The 17,838-nt window shown below is 36.4% G+C and overlaps 1 non-coding gene and 2 pseudogenes across 1 annotated transcript; 1 reads left to right on the forward strand and 2 right to left on the reverse strand.

Moving 5' to 3' along the window:
- The first annotated feature begins 554 nt into the window (after nucleotides 1–554).
- Nucleotides 555–7,672, forward strand: LOC120180559 (annotated as a pseudogene).
- Nucleotides 7,673–7,733: 61 nt separating this feature from the next.
- LOC120180629 lies at nucleotides 7,734–9,963 on the reverse strand (annotated as a pseudogene).
- On the reverse strand, nucleotides 8,553–8,625 carry TRNAA-AGC. The gene has a single exon. It is a non-coding gene; the product is annotated as a tRNA-Ala (tRNA).
- Nucleotides 9,964–17,838: the final 7,875 nt, after the last annotated feature.

Genomic DNA, 17,838 nt, shown 5'->3' on the forward strand with positions numbered 1-17,838 from the left:
GTTGAGAATCTATCCGTCATAGCTTTGATATCTTCATTTGGTTTCATCCTGAAATTTTTATAGCTATGTGTTAAAAGACTAATTTTAGATTCTTTTACCTCGTCGGTGCCTTCATGAGTGACTTGTAGTTTATCCCATATTTCTTTGGCGGTTGTACAAGATGAAACTCTTCCATATTCATCTGGTCCAAGAGCACAAAATATAATATGGATGGCTTTGGAGTTGAGCTGGAACATTTTCATATCTCCTTCGCTCCATAATCTTGGATGAGTGAGAGGCTTGATATATCCGTCTTCTACAACATTCCATGCTCCCATGTCACTTGCTTGAATAAAATACATCATCATATTCTTCCAATAGGCATAGTTAGCACCATTGAAGAAAGGAGGCTTGTTGACGGGCATTGAATTGAGACCGGAGTCGAAGTTTGAAGTGGAGGCCATTGATGACTTGATAATCGATGTAACTCTTCCCAAATTGACTCAAGAGGCGATTAAACCTTCAAATGAGTTAGGCTCTGATGCCAATTGTTGAGTTAATCGATCTATGAATATGGCCAAGAAGGGGGTGAATTGGCAAATAAAAATTCCAGTGAAAGCTTGTGCAGAAAATTGAAAGTAATTGCGCAGCGATTTAGAGTGGTTCGACTTTCTCAACCAAAGTCTACTTCCACTACCTTAGTTATCCACACTAAGGATTTTCCACAAATTCACTAATTTGTCTTTCTTTTGAGGACAAAGAGTAACCTTACAAATCCCTCAAGAATTATACCCCAAATTCTTGAGAATACTCTCTCCCAAAGAGAACAATACAAATTTTGCAAACTTACAAGAAAATCCTCACAAGGCAAGATGTTTGCACAATTCTAGAACAAAGAAAGAACACTCAAGAATAATACAATTGAGCACAACAAGTGTTCTTGAAAGCAAAAATGAATATTGAATGAAAATAGGCTTGAAAATGCTTAAACTTGAGGTTTGATGCTTTCTCTTTGATTCTCTCTTTGATTTTTGTTGATACTTGTTTCTTGTTGTTGATCAATGGCTTCTAAGATTGTTTAAATACACCTTCAAATGATTCTGAACGTTGGGGATGATTAGTGGAGTCAATAGAGCTGTTTTAGTGTGAAATTAATTAATAAAACAAATTGGAGCGTGGGGGGAATCGGTACCCCCTCATGGGGAATCGGTTCCCTATGTGTAAAATTCAAATATTTCAACCGTTAAACAGGGGGAATCGGTACCCCCTTGAGGGGAAATCGGTTCCCCTCCGAGCATTCTGTTTTTCTCGGAGCCAAACCATTCAGGGGGAATCGGTTCCCTCTGGACATTCTGGAAATTTTGGCTTTGAAATGATTCGAAATACTTTGTAAAATTATTTTGAAATAATTTTAAGATTAAAACTTAATTTTACACTTGAGTAAGGATTAAAAATGACTTTTGAAAGATTTGGAGTAATATTTTGATATTCAAATAATTATATCGAATATACCTAGAAAATCTTTTTGGAAAAATCTTAAAATTCATTTATCTTAATTTGTTATATCGAACTATCAAAATGTTTTCAACAGCCTTCCAGTTCAAGGGGAAGGCATGCAAGTAGTAGGTTCTTCGACCTAAATGTGAAGAGTATGGAGGAACCATCATCTCCACCAGAAGAACCGCTTCGTGAGCCTGGTGCGGATGGTGATGAGACTGGATTATTCATTCACCAGAATCATCGTAATTCAACTCCGATGATGATGAAGTTCCAGGAAATGTGGCACAAATTGACCCTCATGCACACATGTATGAAGCTGATTATGGTGCAATGTACGGGTCAGAATTTGCGGATATGCCTCATCTCGGTGACTATGGATATTACTCATCAATAAATAATGGTGAATTATATTTAGGCATGGAGTTTTCAAGCAAAGAAGAAGCGGTGATGGCTATAAAAAATTACAATATCCGTAATTATGTTCAGTCCAGAGTCAATCGATCGACGACCGAAAAATATGTATGCTATTGTGCCCGATGCGAAAACGGATGCAATTGGATGGTCAGCGTATCAAAAATGAAGAGGAAAAACAACATATGAGAACTAACAGTTTACAACGGTCCTCACACATGTTGTGCTAGAGGGGTCAACCAAGATCATCCCAACTTGGACTCTGAAATGATATGCCAAGCCATCATGCCCATGGTAAAAACAAGCTCTCATATAGCTGTTGCGGTGTTGATTTCAGCTATACAATCGCAATATGGGTACATTGTCTCCCATAAAAAAGCTTGGTTGGCAAAACAAAATGCCATTGTCAAACTTAATGGCGAATGGGATGCATCTTACAACGAACTTTCAGGTTGGTTTAGGCTGGCGCGGACGTTGAATCCTGGGACAATTGTGGACTTTGAAACCTCCTATGCATACCATAATGATCGAGTTCTTCACGATTGAAGCCAATTATACCGGGTTTTTTGGAGTTACCCACAGTGCATTAATACTGCCAAATACTGCAAGCCTGTGGTCCAGATCGACGAGACTTTCTTGTATGGAAAATAAAAGCAAGTTTTATTATTGGCAGTTGTCCAAGATGGCAATCGCAATATTCTTCAAGTTGCTTTTGCTCTTGTCGAAGGAGAAGATACAGATTCTTAGGCTTTTTTCCTCCGAAATTTACGTGCACATGTTATCACGAGGGAAAACATCTGTGTCATTTCAGATCGCGGAGCTGTGATCAAAGCAGCAATGGAGTCTTTGGGTCCAATGTGGCAACCACCCTTTATCCAACATAGGTATTGTCTCCGACACATCCGCCGATAGCATTACGCCTGTAGTCAGTAGCTCCACACATCTCCCTGTACAGCAAAGCCAAAACTACCAAGCCCCAACTGAATGATCCGGCCAGACAAAGTCGCTAAGATGTCGCAACCACATGCAGTGAACTAGGTTGAACGATTTGTCTAGCATCAACAACCCTCCTATCAACTGCAGTATGCATGCCCGTGCATACATTTTAACTTCATCCTCAGAGGCGTCTGCGCTCAACTCCCGAAAATTGGCATCTAACCAATTTAACGGTATCCTACCTCCGATAAAACTTTCAGGGACACGTCATAGATTATCCCGGCACAAAGTAGTCCAGGAACCCTGCGAGATCTCTGATATCACATCTCCATCCACCGGAAGCCCTAGGTGCATAGCAACATCCTCAAGTGTAATCGTGCACTCTCCGCACGGAAGATGGAATGTGTGGGTCTCCGGCCTCCACCGCTCTACTAAGGCAGAAATAAGGTATGGTTCTATCTTACAGTGACCTTGATATCTACCTATATAACCAAATCCAGCCTCTACTAAATACGGCAAGACACGGCTAGGTATCACTAACTTAAGATTCCTAATAAAAGGATCTAATACACGGTCCTTCTCCTAAAATTAAATAATTACACAAATTAATTCTTAATATAATAATCATGCATTAAATAAATCAACAAATTATTACAAATAATTTAAATTAAATTAAAATGTTAAAATGTTACCATATCAGCAAAGTGTCAAGATATATGATTTCCATCCAAGCGAAGTAGACCGCCTTCCATTATATATCTGCAAAAAAATTATATTAGTAAAATATTAAATAAAGAAAAATACTTAAATAAATTAAATACATAATATTAAAAATATATCTTAAATAGAGAGAGTATTTGAGAGTATTTGAGAGAATATGATGTGATGAAAATAATAGAGGATTTGGGTATTTATAGGGAGGATTAGGGGGTAATTAAAGGTATAAGCCGCGCTATACTCCACGTGTCAGATAAATAGCTATAGCGTAGATCAGGGATCGCGCTATACCCACGTGTAAGCCATGTCAGCGTATAGCGCGATACATGGGGTGCGCTATACCCTACGTGGCGCCAAATCAGCATATTGCGCGGGGTAGGGAGCGCGCTTTACTGCTATGGGTGTTAGATCGAGAAATATAATCTGACCAGTGTTAAATCGATAAATATACCGGTCACCGATAATTTTTCGGGAAAAACGCCTAAATACATCATACTAAATTAAAATAACTCACCTAGAAAATGAGTGAACACACAGCTTAATTAAATTAAATTTTGAAAATGCTGTAAAATTTATTCAATAACTTTTTTGGGTACATTCGAGTTCGATATCTTACAGTTGAAGTATATAAAAGAGAAAAACACCATATTGCTTGCTATAATTGAAGCATGCATGGGAAGAATCATTCTCATATATAATATTATTTACTTTTAATTCAAAATAATCGTCTAAATTTATTTCGTTGTAAAAAATTAATAAATAACGATTATAATAAGAAATAAATTAAATTATTGTGGGTATAATTTGCATTTTCTTTCTCGATGGAAATGATGAAAAGGCACAAGAATTTAATGTTTAAACTAGAAGCCGAAGTTGTTATTCTTTATTTTTTTTATGTCACATATCAGTAGTTTTAATTGTTTTTTCTTTTATTTTTATTGAGATTGGATTTAATATTGTCTCAACTAATCAATATGACGTCTATTTGTTATTCTTCATATATATTCTGTTTTGGATAATCGAATTAGATTTAAATACACAATTTGATTCAAATATAATTTTTTCACGACGTTCGATTTTGATTTATGATTGTTAATGATATTTAAATAGTTTGATTATCTATTATGATTGCTTACCGATAAAATCATATATATTCATATTTATATTTTATTCGAGTTGGTTTTATGAAATTTTAACATTTTTTTATATTCATTATATGACTCCAAATGAATGATTCATTGTGTCAATTATAATAAAAAATTGTCATAATTATATGTTTGATTTACGTTTACTATAGGAACTGTTAATTGCATTGAATTTTCCCACAGCAATTTGTAAGCCGTTGATCTGAAAAGTTTGAGCTGGATTTGGAATGATAGAGTCTGTGGACGAAAAAGAAAAAGCACCTGCCAATTAAATTGGTGGATAAGATTGAAAATAAATAAAAAAGAAAATTAAAATTAAAAATACGTTTTTCAAAAATTACAAATGGTTTAAATTAGAATCAAAGAGTAACAGAAAGGAAAAGAAGAAGAAAGGGCCTCCATTCCGTGGTAGTCGCCGTCGCAAATCAGCTTGAGGCGATGGCCGCGACGGGATGAGAGGCGGAGATGGTGAGAAAGGGAGAGAGAAAATGAACAATTGGACCGCCAATCTTTAAAAGTTATTTTATACTAACAAAAAACGGATGCAAATCTCGAGATTTCTCATCCCATTGGATTCTCTCTTTCTCGCTATCTTTGTTCTTCCCATCGATTGGAGATCGTGTGCATTCTCCACCGATGAACCCATCTTCTTTTCTGGAAATTACTGATATTTTTCAAAATTCCTCTTTGCATTTTGAATTTTTTTTAAGATCCTACCTCAAAAGGTTTCTCTTGCTAGTTTGGATAACAGCGGAAGAATCCAAATCTTTCAGGTAAACTTTGAAATCAAAGAATCAAAACAATAAAAAACTTTTCAATCGTATTCTTTTCACCTTTCATGATTTATCGTTAATAATTCCAGCTCTGTTAAGCCAAAATCAAGAAAAATGCCGTTAAAAGCCTTTATTCGGGAGATTGGAAACATATCAAAGAATAGTCCAGGGAGGAAAGATAACAGTATGCGTGGACGATCCCATATTGCACCAGAAGCTTCTTCTTCTTCTCCATTATTATTAGGTGGTTCATCAACTGAAATCGAGCAAGGACATTGGACAAATTTGCCCCCGGAATTACTGCTCGATATTTTACAAAGAGTGGAAACAAAGGAAAAATGTTGGCCGGGAAGGAGAGATGTGGTTGCTTGTTCTGCCGTTTGTAAGTCATGGAGGGAAATTACTAAAGAAATTGTTAAAACACCTGAGCAATGTGGCTTCTTCACTTTCCCCATATCTCTAAAGCAGGTGAAATTTTAGTCTCTTTTTTTAACCTTTTTATTGGAAAATTTGGTTTGATAGTTTATTGTTGTTTCTTTCTTGGGGAGTATAGCCTGGACCAAGGGAGGCTCCAATTCAATGCTTATTAGGAGGGAAAGGGAAACTTCAACGTATCGATTGCATTTGGGTCTCAGTCCTGGTAAAATTTTCATTTCTCTATCATTATTTTTTGGTGAAAATGAGTGTTTTGATTCTTAGAACTATGATATGAATGATGAAAATGAAGAAGGATGGAAATTTTGTTAATATTCAAAGTAAAAAATTGGTTATGAATCTTAATCATTTGATTAACAAAAATTTCCATATTTCAGTCCATGCAAAGCCTGTATGTTTCAGCTTAGTAATGGGTTTCTAAGGACAACTTTGATTTGGTGTGTATTGTGTAATGTATTATTGAAATTTTAATTTGATTTTTATATATCACTAGAATCAGAGTTTAACTTGTACATTTGCACAAAATTAAAATTATCATATTGTTTTACACATTAAATCAAAATTTATTTAAACATTTGAGACTTATCTCTTCGTTTATATAACTGATGTCTGTTAGTTATTTTTTTCTTTTCTGAATTTACAGCTTTGTCTGGTGACTTGAGCAAACAACTATTGGTGGCAAAGAAAGTTAGAAGGGCTACCCACACTGATTTATGATTTATTTGAAGGGGGGTGATTTCTCAAAATCAAGCAACGATTACATCGGAAAACTCAGGTTAGCTTTTAGATCGGGTAAAGTTATTTTTAGTTTTTGATACTTTTTTAAGGATTGGTTGGTTAAAGATGGAAGCTTTAACAGGTCTAATTTCCTGGGGACCAAGTTCAACAGTTTCGAGAGCCAACCTCAGCATGATTCTTCTGCACAATCCGGTTATCGATCACATTGGAAAACCTACTTGAAGTCTGCGCCTCCGAGGGTCCCTACGACTAAAGTTAATACTGCCAGTATATCTTACGAGCTCAATGTTCTTCGCACCAAAGGTCCGAGGAGATTGAAGTGTGTAATGTACTCTATCCTGTCTCTGCGGTCAAAGAAGGAGGAACTGCCCCGACTCCAATGGCATTTGCAAATTGCCCTGAAGATCATCCTTCTCCATCTACAGATTCGAAAGGAAAAACCCCATGCGTTGGATTCAATTCAAGTGTCTGTTGTGAGCCTGCAAAATCAGGGCAAAGTACAGCCTTAGTTTTGAAAAATAAAGCACCTAGATGGCATGAACAGTTGCAGTGTTGGTGCCTAAATTTTAAAGGACGAGTTACCGTGGCTTCTGTAAAAAATTTCCAGTTGGTGGCCAATGTGGAGCCGAGCCAAGACATTTCAGTAGCAGAACGAGACAAAGTGATTCTGCAATTTGGGAAGATTGGTAAGGACATTTTCACCATGGATTATCGGTACCCACTCTCAGCATTCCAAGCATTTGCAATATGCTTAAGCAGCTTTGGCACAAAACCGGTTTGCGAATGACAAATACTCCCAGTTCGTCTACTTATATGCATGATAGTACTTTCCCTCTACTGCATGCTCAAGTTAGCATCCGCAACAATTTGGTTGTGCATAATTATCGCTGGAAGCATGTATTTCTATGTTATACATCTATTTATATTCAAAATTCAAGCTCCAGGGTCTCCCCGAGTATGTTGCTTCATCACATTCCACGACTTTTGTACCTTATGTCAAGCAATATACGAGGGCACTATATGTTATGTTGCAGGGTAGATTTTATAACCCTGGTGAATATCAATGAATCTATATTTTTTTATTGGTTTTAAACCTAAGTTAAAATATTCTAATGCTCCTCTGTTTTCTTTCTTCCTCTTCTTTCATTGTCTCTGGTTTTGTTCCAGGATTGCAACAGCAGGAAGTTTAAATATTTGGTCTCTGCTGTGGCTTTCCATCTATAGCATTCTCAGCTAGTATCTGGTCACATTTATCACCAAATGTTGGCTACTAGCACTATTTTCACAATACTAATATGAACAAGAAGAATAAGTTCAATTTCAATATAAATAATCCCCCTTTAAATAGAGTATGCAACACAAGTGTACATGTACATATATTTGGATGTATCCAACGGAGGGGTTGAACCAATATGCTTTAAGTACATTTTTAATGCACATAGCTCTTGTTTTCTTACAGGTTTGTGAAGATAATCTATAGGTGGAATGAAGAAGTTTGAGCTACGTTGTGAAAGGATCTGTAAAAACTATATACATAAAGAAATGGAGAATGGAAGTCGTGATTCTCCCTACAAATGGCTCGTTCTAAGTATGTAGGATTAGCCTGTTAATATAATAAAAAAAATGGAACTCTAATTCTTCATCATCGAAACAAGCAAGGAGAAAGAAGCATAACAGTACTTGAGTTCCAGCCTCCAACATCTAAAGAGAGAACCAATCAAGGAAAATACTGGTTTGAATTTTGATCAGAAAGAGTGATTTTAGAAAATAAGTTGTCGTTCAAAATTTTAATTTCGCCAAGGGGAGGGAATCGGGGTCTTTTAAGGCTTACGAAAAGGTTGCAAAAGCCAAAAAAAACTTTTGTTTTTCCTCTTCAAATTAAATAAAGAGTTAAGACAAGCGTAGTATAATTAAAAATTGGAGATGCGGGGTATCGATCCCCGTACCTCTCGCATGCTAAGCGAGCGCTCTACCATCTGAGCTACATCCCCAAGACAATGAAATTATAACTATTGTTTTTACAAAATTAATAAGACTTGTCATATTCCAAGGATAACCAATAAGAAAAAACACTAACGATCCAAAAAGTAGCCAGGCGTATAATGGAGAAGCAGTACAGATGGGCATAGACACGGAGATATGTCAGAAGTTGAAATTGAAATATCCTCGATCAAACGGCTTGAAAGCTTTGGATGCCATTTCTCCTTAAACGTTAACCCGTTTTACTTTAATCTCTCGTGAAAAGATTAAAACTTTAAAGAAAAGAAGTGAGATGATCGGTGTTTGGATTATTATTTCAATTTTTTTTAATTTTTTTTTGTGTTTCATCTTATTACATGTTATCTCAACACACATATACTCATATCTATAATGTATTCTGTAGCTCATGTAAAAGTTAGGAAGAAAATTATTTCTTTCTTCTTTTTACTTTTTTTGTCAGTTTCTGGATAGTATTTAACCAAAACATGCAATGTACTGAAGGAATTTGATGCTTAATAATGTGTTATTGGCATTTATTATGTTATTACATCACTACTGTTTGTTTGGCACCACTAAGCTCAACTGGTTCAGTGTGCAGATAAGTTTCCATGCACTGGTAGCAGGTAGTAGATTAAGGAAGTTTGAGTCTTAAGCCATGTTAGAGGATACAACACTTCTTGAAGTACTTTTGATCTCTTCTAGTAGTGGCATGTTACTTTTGATCATGTAGTTATGTGTAGATGTTATGAGTTACATTCAAAGCACACGCATATATATTTATTATCATTAGAAATAACCATGATGATTAGGAAATGAAAAATTAAATAAGAGCAGTATTCTATAGTTGCTGCTTATCTGCATTTCCTTTTATTAAAGCTTATTTCTACAGGCACCTTCTTTTAAAACCTGAGATTACTCATCCTGCAGGAGAACCACAAGAGATATGTTAAATAATATTGGAAACTGATCCGAATTTAATTCATTTAATCATAAGATAGCATTCAATAAATTCAGCGTTCGAAATTAAGTTATTTTTAGTTTCTTTTCCTTAAAAAAGCTAGCCATGCATTTAGAATGAAGTGTATGAAAAGCAGCAATTAGGTGAACTATAACCTTTGTTCATCATATATCCTCCAGCTTTCTCATAAGGGTGCAAAGGCACATGGCCGGACTCAATCTTCTTGATGTGTTGGACAAGATTCTCGTAATGCAACTTCACTTCCTCCACCGTCTTCCCTCTGACAGCGCTCGCCAGCTTGTGTACCGCTCGGGTGTGTCCTCGTCATAGATAGCCAAGGCGTTCTCAAACAACTTGTTTTGATTTGGCTCCAGCTCGAACCTGACGCCATTGCATAGAAATTAACAATCGAAATCAAGGGCCAAAAACAGAGGAAGAAATATATAGAAGATTGTATGATCAAAGTACCGTGAATGACTGTCTTTATAGTAGGAAGAGAGAGAAAATGAAGATCAGAGAAGTGAAGAGTTTTGAGTGGCGCTTTCTGTCTATTACTTTGCTGTTGCTTTCCTTTGCAAAAACAGCTTGACTTGGTAAAAACAACTACGTGTTGTTTCACTTTACTTTCCGAGTTGACGTGGATTTACTCGTAAGAAATGATCAAAAACGTGCTTTTCCACAGAGATCATACTGTATAAAACCTCGTGCTAAATGCGCTCAAAGAGATTATCTTTGTGGAAAACAACATTTCGTTGGAAGGATCAAAATGCTTTTTAATGAGTTAAACGTGCAACTATATGAGTTATTTTGTTTTATCTACTTAAACATGACGATATTCTGTAAAACACGTTGCTTTAACACTAGAATTTAAAAAAAAAAAAAACAGCTTTGAATTTGTTCAAACACTACATTAAGAAAAACATCTTCCAAGTGGATTTATCGAGATTCGAGAGTACATTCTGTTGAGTTTGTAATCAGTTTTTTCTGTTAATAGTTTGTTACAAGTAGTTTTAGTTAGTTAGACAGTTAGATTGAAAGGTTATATATATGTATAAACAGATTGTGAATATTGAATGAAAATGAAAGTTATTTTTTCCTACTGTTCTCATATTACACTTTAACATGGTATCAGGCTAACCCAATTTCACTGGGACTTTCTTCCTTCTCGGGCCTGCTCTTGCTTAATTTCTTTCCTCCTTACTGAAGCAGATTACCTTTCTTCACCGCCGCATCTGTCACAATGCCACCCACAACAGCCCCGATGAGCAAATCAACGCTTCTCGATTTCAATCACCCACTATATCTCCATCCCTCGGATACTCCGGGAACGATTTTGATCTCGCATCAGTTGTGTGGACCAGATAACTACACCGTCTGGAGCCGCTCAATGCGAATCGCACTTCTCGCCAAAAACAATTAGGGTTCATCGATAGAGGTTGCTACCGCGATGATTTCCAGTCCTCTCTTCAAGACAATGGACAGATGCAATGCCCTTGTGTTGTCATGGCTCATCAATTCCGTGAGCAAGGATTTGTCTGCTGGAATTGTTTTTGTCTCAAGCGCAGCGTTTGTTTGGGCTGATCTTAAGGACGATTTGACAAGATTGATGGTTCCCGGATATTTTTTCTTCATCGTGAGATTACCACGATGGTCCAAGGCGAGCTCTCCATTTCTGCGTATTTTTCGCGGTTGAAGCTTTTGTGGGATGAGTATGATACACTGGTACCTTACTCGAGTTGTACTTGTGAAAATGCTCAGTCCAGTTCACAACATGTTTCTCAACAGAGGTTGTTCCAGTTTCTCATGGGGCTGAATGACTCGTACACTGCCATTCGAAGTTAATTGCTGTTGATGCAGCCCTTACCTTCAGTCAGCAACGCCTATTCCATGATAAGTCAGGAGGAATCTCATCGCCTTCAGTTGTCCGGTGTCGTCCCTCTCGTGGACTCTACCGTACTATACTCCAATGCTTCTGGAAACCGTCGACGGTTTACTGGCATCTGTGATCACTGTAAAGTGAAGGGTTATAAAAAGGAGAATTGCTATCGCCTTATTGTCTTTCCTCCTGACTTTAAATTCAACAAGAAGAAGGGTTCTCAAGCTGCTATGGTGACTCCCTCTGATCATGAGATATTCAATCTAGCTCCACCAGTTTTCACAAATGCACAGTATCAGCAGCTTCTGGAACTTCTAAATCGATCTTCAGCTCAAAGCTCCAGTCCAGATTCCTCTGTGAATCTGGCAGGTACCTTCTGTTCTCTTACTTACAATTTAATTGAATGGATTTTAGATTCTGGAGCAACTGACCACATCTTATCAGACTTAAAATGCATGCTTGATCCTGTGCCCTGTACATCCACGCCTAAATTTGTTCAGTTGCCTATTGGAAAATCTTTTGTTGTCACACATATAGGTCTGTTAGACTCCCAAATGGTCTTCAATTATCAAATGTTCTTCATGTGCCTCACTTTACTCATAATCTCATTTCTGTTTCAAAACTGGCTCATGAGTTAAATTGTGATGTTTTGTTCTATCCTGACCTTTGCATATTACAGGATCTTTGCAATGGCATGATGAGGGTGATTGGTAAAGAATATAGAGGTCTATACATGCTCAGGTTTCCATCAAATTCTATTTTTTCTGTTTCTTCCTTAGAACATCCTGTTGATGCATGTACACCTTTTATTAGTTCTGAAACTTTTCTCAATACTTGTAAATCAATTGATGTAAATAAAACAAGCCTTTGGCATGCTCGTTTAGGACATGTTCCAGCTTCTCAACTAAAAAAATTGCCTATGTTTCAAATGAGAATTTGCATCATGAATCTATTCAAAATTGTTCTATCTGTCCTTTAGCTAGACAATCTAGGCTTCCATTTCCAGTTAGCAATTCCAGAACCACTACTCCCTTCACATTGATTCATATTGATCTGTGGGGGCCTTATCGAATCTCCACTCATGCTGGTCAACGTTTTTTCTTAACCATTATAGATGACTACACTAGGATGTCTGGGGTGCACTTATTGAGGCTTAAGAATGATGTTGTTTCCTATCTTCGAACCTTTATCTTAATGGTTCAGAATCAATTTCTGTCTCAGTTAAAATTGTTCGTAGTGATAATGGCCGTGAATTTTTTAACTCTGTGTGTTATCCCTTGTTTGCATCGTTGGGAATTATCCATCAAAGTACTTGTGTACGCACTCTTCAATAGAATGGGGTTGCAGAACTAAACATAGGCATCTTTTAGAAGTTGCTCGGGCTCTTCGTTTTCAGTCTCGAGTCCCTTTTAAATTCTGGGGATAATGTGTGTTAGCTGCTTGCTATATTATCAATAGGTTTCCTTCTTCAGTCCTGTCTTGGAAAACTCCTTTTGAATTATTGTACCATAAACCTCCTTCTTATGAACATTTTAAAGTGTTTGGGTGTCTCTGTTTTACAACAAATCTTACACCTCATGATAAGTTTGATGCTCGAGCCTTTGCTTATGTCTTTTTAGGATATTCTCCAACCCAAAAAGGTTATTTACTGTTTAATCTTGACTCTAAAAAACTATTCATCAGTAGGGATGTTAAATTTCATGAAAATCAGTTTCCTTTTCATCAATCTTCTTCTTTTTATAATTCTGATCCAACATTCTTCCCATCTACTACCCTTATTCATGATGATGATTTATTGGTTTTAAATACTCCATGTCCTCAACATTCTAGTTCCCTTCATAATAATCCAACTAAGTTGAATACTACTAATGATGAACACACTTCTCAAAATTCAGTTCAGTCTTCTACTTCAATAAGTGCACCTGTTCCTTCTAGGAAGTCCTCTAGAGTATCAAAGCCTCCTAATTGGTTAAATAATTTTGTCTGCTCTTGTCAATCCTATTCTTCAAATTTCAGTTCTCTTTCTTATTGTCACTTATCACTTCATACTCAAGTGTTCTTGTCTTCCATTTCTCAAATTTCTGAGCCTCAATCTTATTCTGAGGATGTTCAAGATCCACTTTGGGTTCAAGCTATGAAAGAAGAAATACATGCATTGGAGTCTAATAGAACTTGATCCCTTGTTCCATTACCACCAGGAAAAGTTCCTATTGGATGTAAGTGGATTTATAGAGTTAAGTACAAAGCATCAAGTGAGGTTGAGAGATATAAAGCTCGCTTGGTTGCTAAAGGCTATAATCAACATGAGGGAATTGATTTTGTTGACACATTTTCTCTTGTGGTAAAAATGGTTACTATTCGAACCATTCTTGCACTTGCTTCTATTTTTCATTGGCCATTATTGCAAATGGATGTATTCAATGCTTTTCTACAATGAGATCTTTATGAGGAAGTCTATATGCAACTACCTGAGGGTTTTTGCAGTCAGGGGGAGAGAATTATATGTAGACTGCAAAAATCATTGTATGGTCTCAAGCAAGCTTCCAGGCAGTGGAATCTGAAATTAACAGAGGCATTGGTCTCAACTGGTTATGTTCAAAGCAAGTGTGACTACTCATTGTTCATCAAGAGATATCAAGGTAAAATGGCCTTGTTATTAGTCTATGTTTATGATTTGATAATCACAGGTGATAGTAGTGAATTGATTGTTGAATTGAAGCAAATGTTGAATAGCCATTTTAAGATGAATGATTTAGGGGAGTTAAAATATTTCTTAGAAATTGAGGTATTGAGGTCAAAAGAAGGCATACTTTTGAATCAAAGGAAGTATGCACTCTAGTTAATCAAAGATATAGGTTTGGAGGGAGCAAAGCCTGCAATTACTCCTCTGGAGCAGAATCTGAAGTTGACTACTTTAGATTATGATAAGATTGTGCAGCATGATAATGAAGATGAACATAGTCTAGTTGAAAAGTCAGTTTATCAAAGACTTATTAGGAAGCTGATTTACTTGACATATACAATACTTGATATTACATATACAGTGAATCTTCTTAGTCAATTCATGCAGCAACCTAAGAGGTCTCATATGGAGGCGGCTTTAAGAGTAGTTAAATATGTCAAGAAGGAACCAGGACATGATATTTTGTTGAAATCTTATTTGATTTGTCAACTTTCAGCCTATTGTGATTCAGATTGGGGGTCATGTCCAATGATAAGAAAATCTGTGACAGGTTTTTGCATTAAGATTGGTGATTCATTAGTTTCGTGGAAATCAAAGAAACAAAATGTTGTAGCAAGGTCTTCGGCAGAAGCAGAATATAGAGCTATGGCAGTGGTCACTTCTGAGCTGGTGTGGTTGCAAGGTTTGCTTACAGAACTTAGTATAAAGGGTCTGGAGCCTTTAAAACTTCAATGTGACAACAGAGTTGCACTTCAAATAGCAGCTAATCCAGTGTATCATGAAAGGACAAATCACATTGAAATTGATTGCCATTTTGTGAGAGAAAAAATACAGGAAGGGATGATTCAAACAAAACATGTGTCAACACATGAGCAGCTTGCAGATATCATGATCAAGGCTTTGGGAAGTCAGCATCATGGTTATCTGCTATCCAAGTTAGGGGTTGAAAAAGTTTTTCAACATCCAACTTGAGGGGGAGTGTTGAGTTTGTAATCAGTTTTTTCTGTTAATAGTTTGTTACAAGTAGTTTTAGTTAGTTAGACGGTTAGATTGAAAGGTTATATATATGTGTAAACAGATTATGAATATTGAATGAAAATGAAAGTTATTTTTTCCTACTGTTCTCATATTACACTTTAACACATTCACTATAAGGTTGTGATAAAGTTAAAGTTGCAAAGCAGATGTGTAGTACAGTAATGGCGATGCATATACATAAGTAAACTACAAAGTTTCATCAGGTGGGTCCATAGTTTAATTCACCATTACTGATCAGTGAAAAGCTTCAAAGTCGAATAGTGCTATCCAGATGTAACCAGAGTAAAAATCTCACTCATTTTAACCTTTCGCCTTATATTTTGTTGTTACTCTCTTTCCCAACAACATTCCAATTTTTTTTAGCTGGCTTGCTAGATATTTCCCTGTACAATTTTTTTGTACCTGAATAAGTCGATAGCTTATCTTTTGACGCCAGACAGAATAACGATTATCCTGCAGGCTAGTTCCAACAGATGATTCACAAGAGAAAATTCACCCAAAAACCAGAGAAAAAAGTCTCTAGGGTTTAATAAATTATTATAAAATAAAAAACCATCCAAAATTAGTCCACAAGCCGGACTGTTATAGCCAAAAATCTTATTTATCGGAATTTTAGCAAAAATAGCAAAATCCCGAAAATCACTCTAAATTGAAATTCAAAATAAAATAAGTAATCTGCAAAAAATCCGGCCGAAATCGGATTTAAAATGATTTCCTAATTGACAATCGAAATATTACCATAAATAGTAAAAAAAATATCTAAATCTAGTGATTTAAAGGGGAAAACAACAGAATTTGAGGTTGAAAAAAAGGCCGCATAGAGCGTGGCTCAATATAGACAGCGTGCGCGTCGAAAAGAGCTTTCCGGATTGGGGTCTTATGCGCGATTCTGACACTCGTAGCCAAAGTTATGGCCAAAAGACTGAAGCACACTCAAAACGGCCCCAATGAGGAACATATCACAATCAATTCCCAACTTTGCGCTGATCTGCCAACTCATGATATCTTAACACCATCAAGGTGCAATCTGACAGCTCAACATCATCTATCTCGATCCCCTGCATCATCTTTTCTACCAGGTATAATTTCCCTGAGGACCATGCTTTAACAATCGGTCAAATCTGTTGTAAAATTGTGTATCAATATGATGAGACAATAGTACTCATATTCTTGTGGTGAATATAGGAGACAAGCCATGATATTGTACTTGATTTACAGTGTCAATGCTGGAAACCAAACATATTTGACTGTTTTTGACAGATGTTGTACCCAAACTCCATGGAAACTATAGATGTGGTCCCATAATTAAATCACGGATCTGCAAAAGCTAATCACAGATTTGGTCTCAACTAAGTTGAGCTATTGCAGCTGGAAGTAGACCAGCCACATGTTCCATTTGTTAATAACATAAACCAAGTGCAAAGCGAGGGCGACCCAAAATAGCCCCTTGATCATAAGTAGAATTTGAAATGTTTATTGAACGACTCTATTGAGAAACAGAAGAATATAGACTGGTTTATTGATACTATGAATGTATGTATGAGTACAAGATTAGTGCTCCTTATATACTACTGCTCTTAGCTGCTAATACAACCACCTTAACTGAACAACTAACCAAAACTAATTTGCTAATAACCTTAGCTGTTATAACAGCTTCAACTTCAGGAAGCTTCTAAGTGTACTAATAATGTACACACTGCATTAGCTGATTTAGTACGTAACATTCCCTCTACTTCTTCTTCTCTTCTCACCTTGAACACGCTATTACAACAAGCTCTAAAAACTAATTACAACTAATTTTTAACATTCAATCTTCTTGATGAAAAGATGAACAATTGAATCGAAAGTGCTTATGCTTCCTCCGTTCACTTGAATCGAAAGTGTCGATGCTTCCTTTCGTTCTTCTTGAATCGAAAGTGCCGATGTTTCCTTCCGTTCACTTGAATCGAAAGTGTCGATGCTTCCTTTCGTTCTTCTTATTCACCATCTTTTCTTTCTTCTTCACCTTCTTTTATTTCTTCTTCATCCTCTTTTACAAGGTTCCTTGACATATATTTTTTCATGACACTTTGAGATAGTAGAAATAGATCATGATGATGCACAATAAAAAAAATAACCAGTAATGCAACACCGTACAACACATTCACAAGAAACTAGTTTGAACAAAATTTGTTTCCAATGGCAAACCCGATAATGACTTCCTCGATTTCAACTCTGGATGGTGGATTGCCCCTACTCATGTACAGAATAAAACTCGGATCACCTGGAGAAGACTTTCTAAATTTGATGTTCGGAAGATAAATATGAAAAGTCGGAGAGTCACTTCTGTAATGCACATATTATTGAACAACTCAACGATGGAATTCTTGTTTTCTTGCTCCATTTCTAGCAACTCATTACTCTCTTGGCTGCTCTTGAGTGAACAGGTTCCAGACTTGATCTTTTAACCCTTCATAGACCAAGGAATGACATGGCGCCCAACTACATAACCAAGAGATTTCAGGTGCCTATATGCCTCAAAAAGCTCCCAATTGCAACCACGCTTTCCATCTGAAAGCTTCTCGTATAGTTCTTTTAGAGAAAAATACACACCACTTTGATCTAAAACATGCAAGGCCCCTATTTCAACTAAAAACAGAGTTTCCTCGATGGAGCAATATGTGTTGCCA

This window comes from Hibiscus syriacus, unplaced genomic scaffold (assembly GCF_006381635.1).
Source record: "Hibiscus syriacus cultivar Baekdansim isolate YM2019G1 unplaced genomic scaffold, ASM638163v2 tig00112498_pilon, whole genome shotgun sequence".
Taxonomy (NCBI): domain Eukaryota; kingdom Viridiplantae; phylum Streptophyta; class Magnoliopsida; order Malvales; family Malvaceae; genus Hibiscus; species Hibiscus syriacus.